The sequence below is a fragment of the Rattus rattus genome, chromosome 17 (assembly GCF_011064425.1).
Source record: "Rattus rattus isolate New Zealand chromosome 17, Rrattus_CSIRO_v1, whole genome shotgun sequence".
Classification (NCBI taxonomy): domain Eukaryota; kingdom Metazoa; phylum Chordata; class Mammalia; order Rodentia; family Muridae; genus Rattus; species Rattus rattus.
In genome coordinates this window covers 43,147,406-43,162,763 of record NC_046170.1, presented here as the reverse complement: position 1 = coordinate 43,162,763, position 15,358 = coordinate 43,147,406, and the positions used below count along the sequence as shown (strand labels likewise).

Genomic DNA, 15,358 nt, shown 5'->3' with positions numbered 1-15,358 from the left:
GGTGGGGGGGCTCAGGCAGGGCTGAGGGGCGCGGGAAGGCGGGACGCGACGACGGGCAGGCAGTTTTCTTAGGTGTGGGCTCTCTGTCGTCTGGGCTCTGGGCTGGGGACTCGGGGCTCAGGGACTCAGGGGCTCAGGGCTCAGGGGCTCAGGGCTCCGGCTCAGGGGCTCAGGGGCTCAGGGCTTGCGGGCTTGCTGGCCGTCTGGCGTGCGTGGGGGGGTGGGCCAGGCGGGCCTGGCGGGCGGCTGAGCGAGCGCAGCAGGCTCTTGGGGCTTGTCGGCGAGGGCCGCCCTCGTCTACGGCCATACCACCGTGAACGCGCCCGATCTCGTCTGATCTCGGAAGCTAAGCAGGGTCGGGCCTGGTTAGTACTTGGATGGGAGACCGCCTGGGAATACCGGGTGCTGTAGGCTTTTTGGACTCCCTTTTGGCCGCGGCGGGGGACCGGTCTCAGGCCAGGCCATCCCCACCCACATGCAGCCCACAGCCCACAGCCCAGGTCCCGGGGAGAGCCCACCCTCGCCCTCTCAGATGCCTGGCATATGCACGGTGGCTCCAGGAGCCCTCGGGCAGGGCACACCAGAGTGGGCGCCCCGACACCCACCACCCTGGAGGCAGCAAGACAGGGGGTGAGAGAGCCTCTCTCCATTTGCACCGAGCCCAGGCTGGCCTCGAACACCACATCCTCGCCCACCACCGCACTGTGCGGTCTCTCTCCACGTGTCTGTGTGGGGGATTGCCTGGGTGGGTGGGTGCCCCTGTGGGGGTGCCTCTTAGGAGGCCACGACGGCGCGTGGGTGACTGCTGCGGTGGGGGGTGTGGCTGTGAGAGCGTGCAAAGGTCTGTGTGACGGTGTGTGAGAGTGTGTGTCGCTCAGCGTCCTGCCTCCTGCGAAGGTGACTGCTGCTGGGGGCGGAGGAGTGTGTGTGTGAGTGAGTGTGTGTGAGTGTGTGTGTGTGTGAGTGAGTGTGTGTGTGTGTGTTTGTGAGCGGTCCTTAGGTTCGGTTCCTGCTTATGCGCCCTAGGGGGGCTGTCTCCCTGTTCGTCCGGCTTTCTTGCCCCGGTGGGTTCATGCCCTGGCGCGCGTGTCTGCCTCCGTGGGTCTTGCCTCTGCGCGCCCGCGTATGTGTGCCCCTATCCAGGGGTGGCACGCACGTGTGTGTGTGTGTCTGTGTGTGTGTGTGTGTGTGTGTCTGTGTGTCTGTGTGTATGTATGTATGTTTGTGTGTTTGTATACTTGTGGGAAGGCCCGCACTTGGGAGGGAGGGCAAGGGCAGTGGGGCCTGGCTCTTGGGCCAGCCTCTCCGCTGGGTGGGTGTGGCTGTGTGTGTGTGTGTGTGTGTGTGTGTGTGTGTGTGTGTGTGTCCCGGGTGGGATTGGATAGATACCAGCCATCACCAAATGTTCAGTTGACTTCCCGCTCCCAGGCTGAGGGCCCCTGTCCTGGGCACAGGGACGGTGGGTCCCGGGTGGGTCGGGATTCCAGGAGCTGCTGGAAGCTCCGCCCTCGGCCCCCCCCAGGGCAAGAGGAAATCCCGGTGGGTCAGGGCGCTGTTGTACTGAGCCTGTGGAAGGAAGAGTCTCTCTGTCGGGGAGGGGAGGAGAGGAGGAGAGGAGGAGAGACCTCTGCGCGTCCTGCGTGGGGGAAAGGCTGGCACTCACAGGCTGGGCCCGTGTTCCATCCAGGGCGGGCTGAGGAGGGCTGGGGAGGCTGTAGGCCACGCGAGGCAGGCAGGCGTGCAGGTGGGGCTCAGGCAGGGCTGAGGGGCGCGGAAGGCGGGACGCGACGACGGGCAGGCAGTTTTCTTAGGTGTGGGCTCTCTGTCGTCTGGGCTCTGGGCTGGGGACTCGGGGCTCAGGGACTCAGGGCTCAGGGCTCAGGGGCTCAGGGCTCCGGCTCAGGGCTCAGGGCTCAGGGCTTGCGGCTTGCTGGCCGTCTGGCGTGCAGTGGGGGTGGGCCAGGCGGGCCTGGCGGGCGGCTGAGCGAGCGCAGCAGGCTCTTGGGGCTTGTCGGCGAGGGCCGCCCTCGTCTACGGCCATACCGCCCTGAACGCGCCCGATCTCGTCTGATCTCGGAAGCTAAGCAGGGTCGGGCCTGGTTAGTACTTGGATGGGAGACCGCCTGGGAATACCGGGTGCTGTAGGCTTTTTGGACTCCCTTTGGCCGCGGCGGGGGACCGGTCTCAGGCCCGGCCCACCCCACCCCCCTGGCGGCCCCAACCCCCCGGCCCGGGCCCCGGGGAGGGCCCCCCCCGCCCCCCTCGGTGCCTGGGCATATGCACGGTGGCTCCAGGAGCCCTCGGGCAGGGCACACCAGAGTGGGCGCCCCGACACCCACCACCCTGGAGGCAGCAAGACAGGGGGTGAGAGAGCCTCTCTCCATTTGCACCGAGCAGGCTGGCCTCGAACACAACATCCTCGCCCACCACCGCACTGTGCGGTCTCTCTCCACGTGTCTGTGTGGGGGATTGCCTGGGTGGGTGGGTGCCCCTGTGGGGGGGCCTCTTAGGAGGCCACGACGGCGCGTGGGTGACTGCTGCGGTGGTGGGTGTGGCTGTGAGAGCGTGCAAAGGTCTGTGTGACGGTGTGTGAGAGTGTGTGTCGCTCCCCCTCCTGCCTCCTGCTAAGGTGACTCCTGCGGGAGTCTGTGTGTGTGTGAGTGAGTGTGTGAGTGAGTGAGTGAGTGTGTGTGTGAGTGAGTGCGTGTGTGTGTGTTTGTGAGCGGTCCTTAGGTTCGGTTCCTGCTTATGCGCCCTAGGGGGCCTGTCTACCTGTTCGTCCAGCTTTCTTACCCCGGTGAGTTCATGCCCTGGCGCGTGTCTGCCTCCGTGGGTCTTGCCTCTGCGCGCCCGCGTATGTGTGCCCCTATCCAGGGGTGGCACGCACGTGTGTGTGTGTGTGTGTCTGTGTGTCTGTGTGTCTGTGTGTCTGTGTGTATGTATGTATGTTTGTGTGTTTGTATACTTGTGGGAAGGCCCGCACTTGGGAGGGAGGGCAAGGGCAGTGGGGCCTGGCTCTTGGGCCAGCCTCTCCGCTGGGTGGGTGGGGGGGTGTGTGTGTGTGTGTGTGTGTGTGTGTGTGTGTGTGTGTGTGTGTGTCCCGGGTGGGATTGGATAGATACCAGCCATCACCAAATGTTCAGTTGACTTCCCGCTCCCAGGCTGAGGGCCCCTGTCCTGGGCACAGGGACGGTGGGTACCAGGTGGGTGACTGGAGTTCCAGGAGCTGCTGGAAGCTCCGCCCTCGGCCCCCTCCAGGGCAAGAGGAAATCCCGGGTGGGTGGGTCAGGGCGCTGTTGTACTGAGCCTGTGGAAGGAAGAGTCTCTCTGTCGGGGAGGGGAGGAGAGGAGGAGAGGAGGATAGACCTCTGCGCGTCCTGCGTGGGGAAAGGCTGGCACTCACAGGCTGGGCCCGTGTTCCATCCAGGGCGGGCTGAGGAGGGCTGGGGAGGCTGTAGGCCACGCGAGGCAGGCAGGCGTGCGGGTGGGGCTCGGGCAGGGCTGAGGGGCGCGCGGAAGGCGGGACGCGACGACGGGCAGGCAGTTTTCTTAGGTGTGGGCTCTCTGTCGTCTGGGCTCTGGGCTGGGGACTCGGGGCTCGGGACTCGGGGCTCGGGGCTCGGGGCTCGGGGCTCCGGGCTCGGGGCTCGGGGCTCGGGGCTTGCGGCTTGCTGGCCGTCTGGCGTGCGGGGGGGGTGGGCCGGGCGGGCCTGGCGGGCGGCTGAGCGAGCGCAGCAGGCTCTTGGGGCTTGTCGGCGAGGGCCGCCCTCGTCTACCGCCATACCACCCTGAACGCGCCCTGAACGCGCCCGATCTCGTCTGATCTCGGAAGCTAAGCAGGGTCGGGCCTGGTTAGTACTTGGATGGGAGACCGCCTGGGAATACCGGGTGCTGTAGGCTTTTTGGACTCCCTTTTGGCCGCGGCGGGGGACCGGTCTCAGGCCAGGCCATCCCCACCCACATGCAGCCCACAGCCCACAGCCCAGGTCCCGGGGAGAGCCCACCCTCGCCCTCTCAGATGCCTGGCATATGCACGGTGGCTCCAGGAGCCCTCGGGCAGGGCACACCAGAGTGGGCGCCCGACACCCACCACCCTGGAGGCAGCAAGACAGGGGGTGAGAGAGCCTCTCTCCATTTGCACCGAGCCCAGGCTGGCCTCGAACACCACATCCTCGCCCACCACCGCACTGTGCGGTCTCTCTCCACGTGTCTGTGTGGGGGATTGCCTGGGTGGGTGGGTGCCCCTGTGGGGGTGCCTCTTAGGAGGCCACGACGGCGCGTGGGTGACTGCTGCGGTGGTGGGTGTGGCTGTGAGAGCGTGCAAAGGTCTGTGTGACGGTGTGTGAGAGTGTGTGTCGCTCCCCCTCCTGCTAAGGTGACTCCTGCGGGAGTCTGTGTGTGTGTGAGTGAGTGTGTGAGTGAGTGAGTGAGTGTGTGTGTGAGTGAGTGCGTGTGTGTGTGTTTGTGAGCGGTCCTTAGGTTCGGTTCCTGCTTATGCGCCCTAGGGGGACTGTCTACCTGTTCGTCCAGCTTTCTTACCCCGGTGAGTTCATGCCCTGGCGCGCGTGTCTGCCTCCGTGGGTCTTGCCTCTGCGCGCCCGCGTATGTGTGCCCCTATCCAGGGGTGGCACGCACGTGTGTGTGTGTGTGTGTCTGTGTGTCTGTGTGTCTGTGTGTGTGTATGTATGTTTGTGTGTTTGTATACTTGTGGGAGGGCCCGCACTTGGGAGGGAGGGCAAGGGCAGTGGGGCCTGGCTCTTGGGCCAGCCTCTCCGCGGGGTGGGTGTGGCTGTGTGTGTGTGTGTGTGTGTGTGTGTGTGTGTGTGTGTGTGTCCCGGGTGAGATTGGATAGATACCAGCCATCACCAAATGTTCAGTTGACTTCCCGCTCCCAGGCTGAGGGCCCCTGTCCTGGGCACAGGGACGGTGGGTCCCGGTGGGTCGGGATTCCAGGAGCTGCTGGAAGCTCCGCCCTCGGCCCCCCCCAGGGGAAGAGGGAATCCCGGGTGGGTGGGGCAGGGCGCTGTTGTACTGGGGCTGTGGGAGGAAGGGTCTCTCTGTCGGGGAGGGGAGGAGAGGAGGAGAGGAGGAGAGACCTCTGCGCGTCCTGCGTGGGGAAAGGCTGGCACTCACAGGCTGGGCCCGTGTTCCAGCCAGGGCGGGCTGAGGAGGGCTTGGGAGGCGGTAGGCCACGCGAGGCAGGCAGGCGTGCGGGAGGGGCTCGGGCAGGGCGGAGGGGCGCGCGGAAGGCGGGACGCGACGACGGGCAGGCAGTTTTCTTAGGTGTGGGCTCTCTGTCGTCTGGGCTCTGGGCTGGGGACTCAGGGGCTCGGGACTCAGGGGCTCAGGGGCTCAGGGGCTCAGGGGCTCCGGGCTCGGGGCTCAGGGGCTCAGGGGCTTGCGGCTTGCTGGCCGTCTGGCGTGCGGTGGGGGTGGGCCAGGCGGCCTGGCGGGCGGCTGAGCGAGCGCAGCAGGCTCTTGGGGCTTGTCGGCGAGGGCCGCCCTCGTCTACGGCCATACCACCCCCCTGAACGCGCCCCGATCTCGTCTGATCTCGGAAGCTAAGCAGGGTCGGGCCTGGTTAGTACTTGGATGGGAGACCGCCTGGGAATACCGGGTGCTGTAGGCCTTTTGGACTCCCTTTTGGCCGCGGCGGGGGACCGGTCTCAGGCCAGGCCATCCCCACCCACATGCAGCCCACAGCCCACAGCCCAGGTCCCGGGGAGAGACCACCCTCGCCCTCTCAGATGCCTGGCATATGCACGGTGGCTCCAGGAGCCCTCGGGCAGGGCACACCAGAGTGGGCGCCCCGACACCCACCACCCTGGAGGCAGCAAGACAGGGGGTGAGAGAGCCTCTCTCCATTTGCACCGAGCCCAGGCTGGCCTCGAACACCACATCCTCGCCCACCACCGCACTGTGCGGTCTCTCTCCACGTGTCTGTGTGGGGGATTGCCTGGGTGGGTGGGTGCCCCTGTGGGGGTGCCTCTTAGGAGGCCACGACGGCGCGTGGGTGACTGCTGCGGTGGTGGGTGTGGCTGTGAGAGCGTGCAAAGGTCTGTGTGACGGTGTGTGAGAGTGTGTGTCGCTCCCCCTCCTGCCTCCTGCTAAGGTGACTCCTGCGGGAGTCTGTGTGTGTGTGAGTGAGTGTGTGAGTGAGTGAGTGAGTGTGTGTGTGAGTGAGTGCGTGTGTGTGTGTTTGTGAGCGGTCCTTAGGTTCGGTTCCTGCTTATGCGCCCTAGGGGGACTGTCTACCTGTTCGTCCAGCTTTCTTACCCCGGTGAGTTCATGCCCTGGCGCGCGTGTCTGCCTCCGTGGGTCTTGCCTCTGCGCGCCCGCGTATGTGTGCCCCTATCCAGGGGTGGCACGCACGTGTGTGTGTGTGTGTCTGTGTGTCTGTGTGTCTGTGTGTATGTATGTATGTTTGTGTGTTTGTATACTTGTGGGAAGGCCCGCACTTGGGAGGGAGGGCAAGGGCAGTGGGGCCTGGCTCTTGGGCCAGCCTCTCCGCTGGGTGGGTGTGGCTGTGTGTGGGTGTGTGTGTGTGTGTGTGTGTGTGTGTGTGTGTGTGTCCCGGGTGGGATTGGATAGATACCAGCCATCACCAAATGTTCAGTTGACTTCCCGCTCCCAGGCTGAGGGCCCCTGTCCTGGGCACAGGGACGGTGGGTCCCGGGTGGGTCGGGATTCCAGGAGCTGCTGGAAGCTCCGCCCTCGGCCCCCTCCAGGGCAAGAGGAAATCCCGGGTGGGTGGGTCAGGGCGCTGTTGTACTGAGCCTGTGGAAGGAAGAGTCTCTCTGTCGGGGAGGGGAGGAGAGGAGGAGAGGAGGAGACCCTCTGCGCGTCCTGCGTGGGGAAAGGCTGGCACTCACAGGCTGGGCCCGTGTTCCATCCAGGGCGGGCTGAGGAGGGCTGGGAGGCTGTAGGCCACGCGAGGCAGGCAGGCGTGCGGGTGGGGCTCGGGCAGGGCTGAGGGGCGCGGAAGGCGGCGGGACGACGACGACGGGCAGGCAGTTTTCTTAGGTGTGGGCTCTCTGTCGTCTGGGCTCTGGGCTGGGGACTCGGGGCTCGGGACTCGGGGCTCGGGGCTCGGGGCTCGGGGCTCCGGGCTCGGGGCTCGGGGCTCGGGGCTTGCGGCTTGCTGGCCGTCTGGCGTGCGGTGGGGGTGGGCCGGGCGGGCCTGGCGGGCGGCTGAGCGAGCGCAGCAGGCTCTTGGGGCTTGTCGGCGAGGGCCGCCCTCGTCTACGGCCATACCACCCTGAACGCGCCCGATCTCGTCTGATCTCGGAAGCTAAGCAGGGTCGGGCCTGGTTAGTACTTGGATGGGAGACCGCCTGGGAATACCGGGTGCTGTAGGCTTTTTGGACTCCCTTTTGGCCGCGGCGGGGGACCGGTCTCAGGCCAGGCCATCCCCACCCACATGCAGCCCACAGCCCACAGCCCAGGTCCCGGGAGAGCCCACCTCGCCCTCTCAGATGCCTGGCATATGCACGGTGGCTCCAGGAGCCCTCGGGCAGGGCACACCAGAGTGGGCCCCCGACACCCACCACCCTGGAGGCAGCAAGACAGGGGGTGAGAGAGCCTCTCTCCATTTGCACCGAGCCCAGGCTGGCCTCGAACACCACATCCTCGCCCACCACCGCACTGTGCGGTCTCTCTCCACGTGTCTGTGTGGGGGATTGCCTGGGTGGGTGGGTGCCCCTGTGGGGGTGCCTCTTAGGAGGCCACGACGGCGCGTGGGTGACTGCTGCGGTGGTGGGTGTGGCTGTGAGAGCGTGCAAAGGTCCGTGTGACGGTGTGTGAGAGTGTGTGTCGCTCCCCCTCCTGCCTCCTGCTAAGGTGACTCCTGCGGGAGTCTGTGTGTGTGTGAGTGAGTGTGTGAGTGAGTGAGTGAGTGTGTGTGTGAGTGAGTGCGTGTGTGTGTGTTTGTGAGCGGTCCTTAGGTTCGGTTCCTGCTTATGCGCCCTAGGGGGACTGTCTACCTGTTCGTCCAGCTTTCTTACCCCGGTGAGTTCATGCCCTGGCGCGCGTGTCTGCCTCCGTGGGTCTTGCCTCTGCGCGCCCGCGTATGTGTGCCCCTATCCAGGGGTGGCACGCACGTGTGTGTGTGTGTGTGTGTGTGTCTGTGTGTCTGTGTGTATGTATGTATGTTTGTGTGTTTGTATACTTGTGGGAAGGCCCGCACTTGGGAGGGAGGGCAAGGGCAGTGGGGCCTGGCTCTTGGGCCAGCCTCTCCGCTGGGTGGGTGTGGCTGTGTGTGTGTGTGTGTGTGTGTGTGTGTGTGTGTGTGTGTGTGTGTCCCGGGTGGGATTGGATAGATACCAGCCATCACCAAATGTTCAGTTGACTTCCCGCTCCCAGGCTGAGGGCCCCTGTCCTGGGCACAGGGACGGTGGGTCCCGGGTGGGGCGGGATTCCAGGAGCTGCTGGAAGCTCCGCCCTCGGCCCCCCAGGGCAAGAGGAAATCCCGGTGGGTGGGTCAGGGCGCTGTTGTACTGAGCCTGTGGAAGGAAGAAGAGTCTCTCTGTCGGGGAGGGGAGGAGAGGAGGAGAGGAGGAGAGACGTCTGCGCGGCCTGCGTGGGGAAAGGCTGGCACTCCCAGGCTGGGCCCGTGTTCCATCCAGGGCGGGCTGAGGAGGGCTGGGGAGGCTGTAGGCCACGCGAGGCAGGCAGGCGTGCGGGTGGGGCTCGGGCAGGGCTGAGGGGCGCGCGGAAGGCGGGACGCGACGACGGGCAGGCAGTTTTCTTAGGTGTGGGCTCTCTGTCGTCTGGGCTCTGGGCTGGGGACTCGGGGCTCGGGACTCGGGGCTCGGGGCTCGGGGCTCGGGGCTCCGGGCTCGGGGCTCGGGGCTCGGGGCTTGCGGCTTGCTGGCCGTCTGGCGTGCGGTGGGGGGGGGCCGGGCGGGCCTGGCGGGCGGCTGAGCGAGCGCAGCAGGCTCTTGGGGCTTGTCGGCGAGGGCCGCCCTCGTCTACGGCCATACCACCCTGAACGCGCCCGATCTCGTCTGATCTCGGAAGCTAAGCAGGGTCGGGCCTGGTTAGTACTTGGATGGGAGACCGCCTGGGAATACCGGGTGCTGTAGGCTTTTTGGACTCCCTTTTGGCCGCGGCGGGGGACCGGTCTCAGGCCAGGCCATCCCCACCCACATGCAGCCCACAGCCCAGGTCCCGGGGAGAGCCAACCCTCGCCCTCTCAGATGCCTGGCATATGCACGGTGGCTCCAGGAGCCCTCGGGCAGGGCACACCAGAGGGGGGGCCCCGCCACCCACCACCCGGGAGGCAGCAAGACGGGGGTGAGAGAGCCTCTCTCCATTTGCACCGAGCCCAGGCTGGCCTCGAACACCACATCCTCGCCCACCACCGCACTGTGCGGTCTCTCTCCACGTGTCTGTGTGGGGGATTGCCTGGGTGGGTGGGTGCCCCTGTGGGGGTGCCTCTTAGGAGGCCACGACGGCGCGTGGGTGACTGCTGCGGTGGTGGGTGTGGCTGTGAGAGCGTGCAAAGGTCTGTGTGACGGTGTGTGAGAGTGTGTGTCGCTCCCCCTCCTGCCTCCTGCTAAGGTGACTCCTGCTGGAGTCTGTGTGTGTGTGAGTGAGTGTGTGAGTGAGTGAGTGAGTGTGTGTGTGAGTGAGTGCGTGTGTGTGTGTTTGTGAGCGGTCCTTAGGTTCGGTTCCTGCTTATGCGCCCTAGGGGGACTGTCTACCTGTTCGTCCAGCTTTCTTACCCCGGTGAGTTCATGCCCTGGCGCGCGTGTCTGCCTCCGTGGGTCTTGCCTCTGCGCGCCCGCGTATGTGTGCCCCTATCCAGGGGTGGCACGCACGTGTGTGTGTGTGTGTGTGTGTGTTTGTGTGTTTGTATACTTGTGTGAATGCCCCCACTTGGGAGGGAGGGAAAGGGCAGTGGGGCCTGGCCCTTGGGCCAGCCTCTCCGCTGGGTGGGTGTGGCTGTGTGTGTGTGTGTGTGTGTGTGTGTGTGTGTGTGTGTGTGTGTGTGTCCCGGGTGAGATTGGATAGATACCAGCCATCACCAAATGTTCAGTTGACTTCCCGCTCCCAGGCTGAGGGCCCCTGTCCTGGGCACAGGGACGGTGGGTCCCGGGTGGGTCGGGATTCCAGGAGCTGCTGGAAGCTCCGCCCTCGGCCCCCTCCAGGGCAAGAGGAAATCCCGGGTGGGTGGGTCAGGGCGCTGTTGTACTGAGCCTGTGGAAGGAAGAGTCTCTCTGTCGGGGAGGGGAGGAGAGGAGGAGAGGAGGAGAGACCTCTGCGCGTCCTGCGTGGGGAAAGGCTGGCACTCACAGGCTGGGCCCGTGTTCCATCCAGGGCGGGCTGAGGAGGGCTGGGGAGGCTGTAGGCCACGCGAGGCAGGCAGGCGTGCGGGTGGGGCTCGGGCAGGGCTGAGGGGCGCGCGGAGGGCGGGACGCGACGACGGGCAGGCAGTTTTCTTAGGTGTGGGCTCTCTGTCGTCTGGGCTCTGGGCTGGGGACTCGGGGCTCGGGACTCGGGGCTCGGGGCTCGGGGCTCGGGGCTCCGGGCTCGGGGCTCGGGGCTCGGGGCTTGCGGCTTGCTGGCCGTCTGGCGTGCGGTGGGGGTGGGCCGGGCGGGCCTGGCGGGCGGCTGAGCGAGCGCAGCAGGCTCTTGGGGCTTGTCGGCGAGGGCCGCCCTCGTCTACGGCCATACCACCCTGAACGCGCCCGATCTCGTCTGATCTCGGAAGCTAAGCAGGGTCGGGCCTGGTTAGTACTTGGATGGGAGACCGCCTGGGAATACCGGGTGCTGTAGGCTTTTTGGACTCCCTTTTGGCCGCGGCGGGGGACCGGTCTCAGGCCAGGCCATCCCCACCCACATGCAGCCCACAGCCCACAGCCCAGGTCCCGGGGAGAGCCCACCCTCGCCCTCTCAGATGCCTGGCATATGCACGGTGGCTCCAGGAGCCCTCGGGCAGGGCACACCAGAGTGGGCGCCCCAACACCCACCACCCTGGAGGCAGCAAGACAGGGGGTGAGAGAGCCTCTCTCCATTTGCACCGAGCCCAGGCTGGCCTCGAACACCACATCCTCGCCCACCACCGCACTGTGCGGTCTCTCTCCACGTGTCTGTGTGGGGGATTGCCTGGGTGGGTGGGTGCCCCTGTGGGGGTGCCTCTTAGGAGGCCACGACGGCGCGTGGGTGACTGCTGCGGTGGTGGGTGTGGCTGTGAGAGCGTGCAAAGGTCTGTGTGACGGTGTGTGAGAGTGTGTGTCGCTCCCCCTCCTGCTAAGGTGACTCCTGCGGAAGTCTGTTTGTGTGTGAGTGTGTGAGTGAGTGTGTGTGAGTGTGTGTGTTGTGTGAGTGTGTGTTTTTGTGTGTGTTTGTGAGCGGTCCATATGTTCGGTTCCTGCTTATGCGCCCTAGGGGGACTGTCTACCTGTTCGTCCAGCTTTCTTACCCCGGTGAGTTCATGCCCTGGCACGCGTTTCTGCCTCCGTGGGTCTTGCCTCTGCGCGCCCGCGTATGTGTGCCCCTATCCAGGGGTGGCACGCACGTGTGTGTGTGTGTGTGTCTGTGTGTCTGTGTGTCTGTGTGTCTGTGTGTATGTATGTATGTTTGTGTGTTTGTATACTTGTGGGAAGGCCCGCACTTGGGAGGGAGGGCAAGGGCAGTGGGGCCTGGCTCTTGGGCCAGCCTCTCCGCTGGGTGGGTGTGGCTGTGGTGTGTGTGTGTGTGTGTGTGTGTGTGTGTGTGTGTGTGTGTGTGTCCGGTGGGATTGGATAGATACCAGCCATCACCAAATGTTCAGTTGACTTCCCGCCCCAGGCTGAGGGCCCCTGTCCTGGGCACAGGGACGGTGGGTCCCGGTGGGTCGGGATTCCAGGAGCTGCTGGAAGCTCCGCCCTCGGCCCCCCCAGGGCAAGAGGAAATCCCGGTGGGTGGGTCAGGGCGCTGTTGTACTGAGCCTGTGGAAGGAAGAGTCTCTCTGTCGGGGAGGGGAGGAGAGGAGGAGAGGAGGAGAGACATCTGCGCGTCCTGCGTGGGAAAAGGCTGGCACTCACAGGCTGGGCCCGTGTTCCATCCAGGGCGGGCTGAGGAGGGCTGGGGAGGCTGTAGGCCACGCGAGGCAGGCAGGCGTGCGGGTGGGGCTCGGGCAGGGCTGAGGGGCGCGCGGAAGGCGGGACGCGACGACGGGCAGGCAGTTTTCTTAGGTGTGGGCTCTCTGTCGTCTGGGCTCTGGGCTGGGGACTCGGGGGCTCAGGGACTCGGGGCTCAGGGCTCAGGGGCTCAGGGCTCCGGGCTCAGGGGCTCAGGGGCTCGGGCTTGCGGCTTGCTGGCCGTCTGGCGTGCGGTGGGGGTGGGCCGGGCGGGCCTGGCGGGCGGCTGAGCGAGCGCAGCAGGCTCTTGGGGCTTGTCGGCGAGGGCCGCCCTCGTCTACGGCCATACCACCCTGAACGCGCCCGATCTCGTCTGATCTCGGAAGCTAAGCAGGGTCGGGCCTAGTTAGTACTTGGATGGGAGACCGCCTGGGAATACCGGGTGCTGTAGGCTTTTTGGACTCCCTTTTGGCCGCGGCGGGGGACCGGTCTCAGGCCAGGCCATCCCCACCCACATGCAGCCCACAGCCCACAGCCCAGGTCCCGGGGAGAGCCCACCCTCGCCCTCTCAGATGCCTGGCATATGCACGGTGGCTCCAGGAGCCCTCGGGCAGGGCACACCAGAGTGGGCGCCCCGACACCCACCACCCTGGAGGCAGCAAGACAGGGGGTGAGAGAGCCTCTCTCCATTTGCACCGAGCCCAGGCTGGCCTCGAACACCACATCCTCGCCCACCACCGCACTGTGCGGTCTCTCTCCACGTGTCTGTGTGGGGGATTGCCTGGGTGGGTGGGTGCCCCTGTGGGGGTGCCTCTTAGGAGGCCACGACGGCGCGTGGGTGACTGCTGCGGTGGTGGGTGTGGCTGTGAGAGCGTGCAAAGGTCTGTGTGACGGTGTGTGAGAGTGTGTGTCGCTCCCCCTCCTGCCTCCTGCTAAGGTGACTCCTGCGGGAGTCTGTGTGTGTGTGAGTGAGTGTGTGAGTGAGTGAGTGAGTGTGTGTGTGAGTGAGTGCGTGTGTGTGTGTTTGTGAGCGGTCCTTAGGTTCGGTTCCTGCTTATGCGCCCTAGGGGGACTGTCTACCTGTTCGTCCAGCTTTCTTACCCCGGTGAGTTCATGCCCTGGCGCGCGTGTCTGCCTCCGTGGGTCTTGCCTCTGCGCGCCCGCGTATGTGTGCCCCTATCCAGGGGTGGCACGCACGTGTGTGTGTGTGTGTGAGTGTTTGTGTGTGTGTGTGTGTTTGTATGTTTGTGTGTTTGTATACTTGTGTGAGGGCCCGCACTTGGGGGGGAGGGCAAGGGCAGTGGGGCCTGGCTCTTGGGCCAGCCTCTCCGCTGGGTGGGTGTGGCTGTGTGTGTGTGTGTGTGTGTGTGTGTGTGTGTGTGTGTGTGTGTGTCCCGGTGAGATTGGATAGATACCAGCCATCACCAAATGTTCAGTTGACTTCCCGCCCCAGGCTGAGGGCCCCTGTCCTGGGCACAGGGACGGTGGGTCCCGGTGGGTCGGGATTCCAGGAGCTGCTGGAAGCTCCGCCCTCGGCCCCCTCCAGGGCAAGAGGAAATCCCGGGTGGGTGGGTCAGGGCGCTGTTGTACTGAGCCTGTGGAAGGAAGAGTCTCTCTGTCGGGGAGGGGAGGAGAGGAGGAGAGGAGGAGAGACCTCTGCGCGTCCTGCGTCCTGCGTGGGGAAAGGCTGGCACTCACAGGCTGGGCCCGTGTTCCATCCAGGGCGGGCTGAGGAGGGCTGGGGAGGCTGTAGGCCACGCGAGGCAGGCAGGCGTGCGGGTGGGGCTCGGGCAGGGCTGAGGGGCGCGCGGAAGGCGGGACGCGACGACGGGCAGGCAGTTTTCTTAGGTGTGGGCTCTCTGTCGTCTGGGCTCTGGGCTGGGGACTCGGGGCTCAGGGACTCAGGGCTCAGGGGCTCAGGGGCTCAGGGCTCCGGCTCGGGGCTCAGGGCTCAGGGCTTGCGGCTTGCTGGCCGTCTGGCGTGCGGTGGGGTGGGCCGGGCGGCCTGGCGGGCGGCTGAGCGAGCGCAGCAGGCTCTTGGGGCTTGTCGGCGAGGGCCGCCCTCGTCTACGGCCATACCACCCTGAACGCGCCCGATCTCGTCTGATCTCGGAAGCTAAGCAGGGTCGGGCCTGGTTAGTACTTGGATGGGAGACCGCCTGGGAATACCGGGTGCTGTAGGCTTTTTGGACTCCCTTTTGGCCGCGGCGGGGGACCGGTCTCAGGCCAGGCCATCCCCACCCACATGCAGCCCACAGCCCACAGCCCAGGTCCCGGGGAGAGCCCACCCTCGCCCTCTCAGATGCCTGGCATATGCACGGTGGCTCCAGGAGCCCTCGGGCCGGGCACACCAGAGTGGGCGCCCGACACCCACCACCCTGGAGGCAGCAAGACAGGGGGTGAGAGAGCCTCTCTCCATTTGCACCGAGCCCAGGCTGGCCTCGAACACCACATCCTCGCCCACCACCGCACTGTGCGGTCTCTCTCCACGTGTCTGTGTGGGGATTGCCTGGGTGGGTGGGTGCCCCTGTGGGGGTGCCTCTTAGGAGGCCACGACGGCGCGTGGGTGACTGCTGCGGTGGTGGGTGTGGCTGTGAGAGCGTGCAAAGGTCTGTGTGACGGTGTGTGAGAGTGTGTGTCGCTCCCCCTCCTGCCTCCTGCTAAGGTGACTCCTGCGGGAGTCTGTGTGTGTGTGAGTGAGTGTGTGAGTGAGTGAGTGAGTGTGTGTGTGAGTGAGTGCGTGTGTGTGTGTTTGTGAGCGGTCCTTAGGTTCGGTTCCTGCTTATGCGCCCTAGGGGGACTGTCTACCTGTTCGTCCAGCTTTCTTACCCCGGTGAGTTCATGCCCTGGCGCGCGTGTCTGCCTCCGTGGGTCTTGCCTCTGCGCGCCCGCGTATGTGTGCCCCTATCCAGGGGTGGCACGCACGTGTGTGTGTGTGTGTGTCTGTGTGTCTGTGTGTCTGTGTGTCTGTGTGTATGTATGTATGTTTGTGTGTTTGTATACTTGTGGGAAGGCCCGCACTTGGGAGGGAGGGCAAGGGCAGTGGGGCCTGGCTCTTGGGCCAGCCTCTCCGCTGGGTGGGTGTGGCTGTGTGTGTGTGTGTGTGTGTGTGTGTGTGTGTGTGTGTGTGTGTCCCGGTGAGATTGGATAGATACCAGCCATCACCAAATGTTCAGTTGACTTCCCGCTCCCAGGCTGAGGGCCCCTGTCCTGGGCACAGGGACGGTGGGTCCCGGGTGGGTCGGGATTCCAGGAGCTGCTGGAAGCTCCGCCCTCGGCCCCCTCCAGGGCAA

General features: G+C 65.7%; 8 non-coding genes and 1 pseudogene across 8 annotated transcripts; all 9 read left to right on the top strand.

Annotated features, from left to right (window-relative positions):
- The first annotated feature begins 295 nt into the window (after nt 1-295).
- LOC116886758 lies at nt 296-414 on the top strand. The gene has a single exon (XR_004386159.1). It is a non-coding gene; the product is annotated as a 5S ribosomal RNA (ribosomal RNA).
- A 1,615-nt stretch (nt 415-2,029) lies between these two features.
- Nucleotides 2,030-2,148, top strand: LOC116886755. The gene has a single exon (XR_004386157.1). It is a non-coding gene; the product is annotated as a 5S ribosomal RNA (ribosomal RNA).
- Nucleotides 2,149-3,770: 1,622 nt separating this feature from the next.
- On the top strand, nt 3,771-3,900 carry LOC116886769 (annotated as a pseudogene).
- Nucleotides 3,901-5,506: 1,606 nt separating this feature from the next.
- On the top strand, nt 5,507-5,629 carry LOC116886766. Its single transcript, XR_004386167.1, has one exon. It is a non-coding gene; the product is annotated as a 5S ribosomal RNA (ribosomal RNA).
- Nucleotides 5,630-7,240: 1,611 nt separating this feature from the next.
- On the top strand, nt 7,241-7,359 carry LOC116886754. The gene has a single exon (XR_004386156.1). It is a non-coding gene; the product is annotated as a 5S ribosomal RNA (ribosomal RNA).
- Nucleotides 7,360-8,967: 1,608 nt separating this feature from the next.
- On the top strand, nt 8,968-9,086 carry LOC116886746. The gene has a single exon (XR_004386150.1). It is a non-coding gene; the product is annotated as a 5S ribosomal RNA (ribosomal RNA).
- A 1,577-nt stretch (nt 9,087-10,663) lies between these two features.
- LOC116886734 lies at nt 10,664-10,782 on the top strand. Its single transcript, XR_004386143.1, has one exon. It is a non-coding gene; the product is annotated as a 5S ribosomal RNA (ribosomal RNA).
- Nucleotides 10,783-12,400: 1,618 nt separating this feature from the next.
- LOC116886756 lies at nt 12,401-12,519 on the top strand. The gene has a single exon (XR_004386158.1). It is a non-coding gene; the product is annotated as a 5S ribosomal RNA (ribosomal RNA).
- Nucleotides 12,520-14,130: 1,611 nt separating this feature from the next.
- Nucleotides 14,131-14,249, top strand: LOC116886723. Its single transcript, XR_004386135.1, has one exon. It is a non-coding gene; the product is annotated as a 5S ribosomal RNA (ribosomal RNA).
- The last annotated feature ends 1,109 nt before the right edge of the window (nt 14,250-15,358 follow it).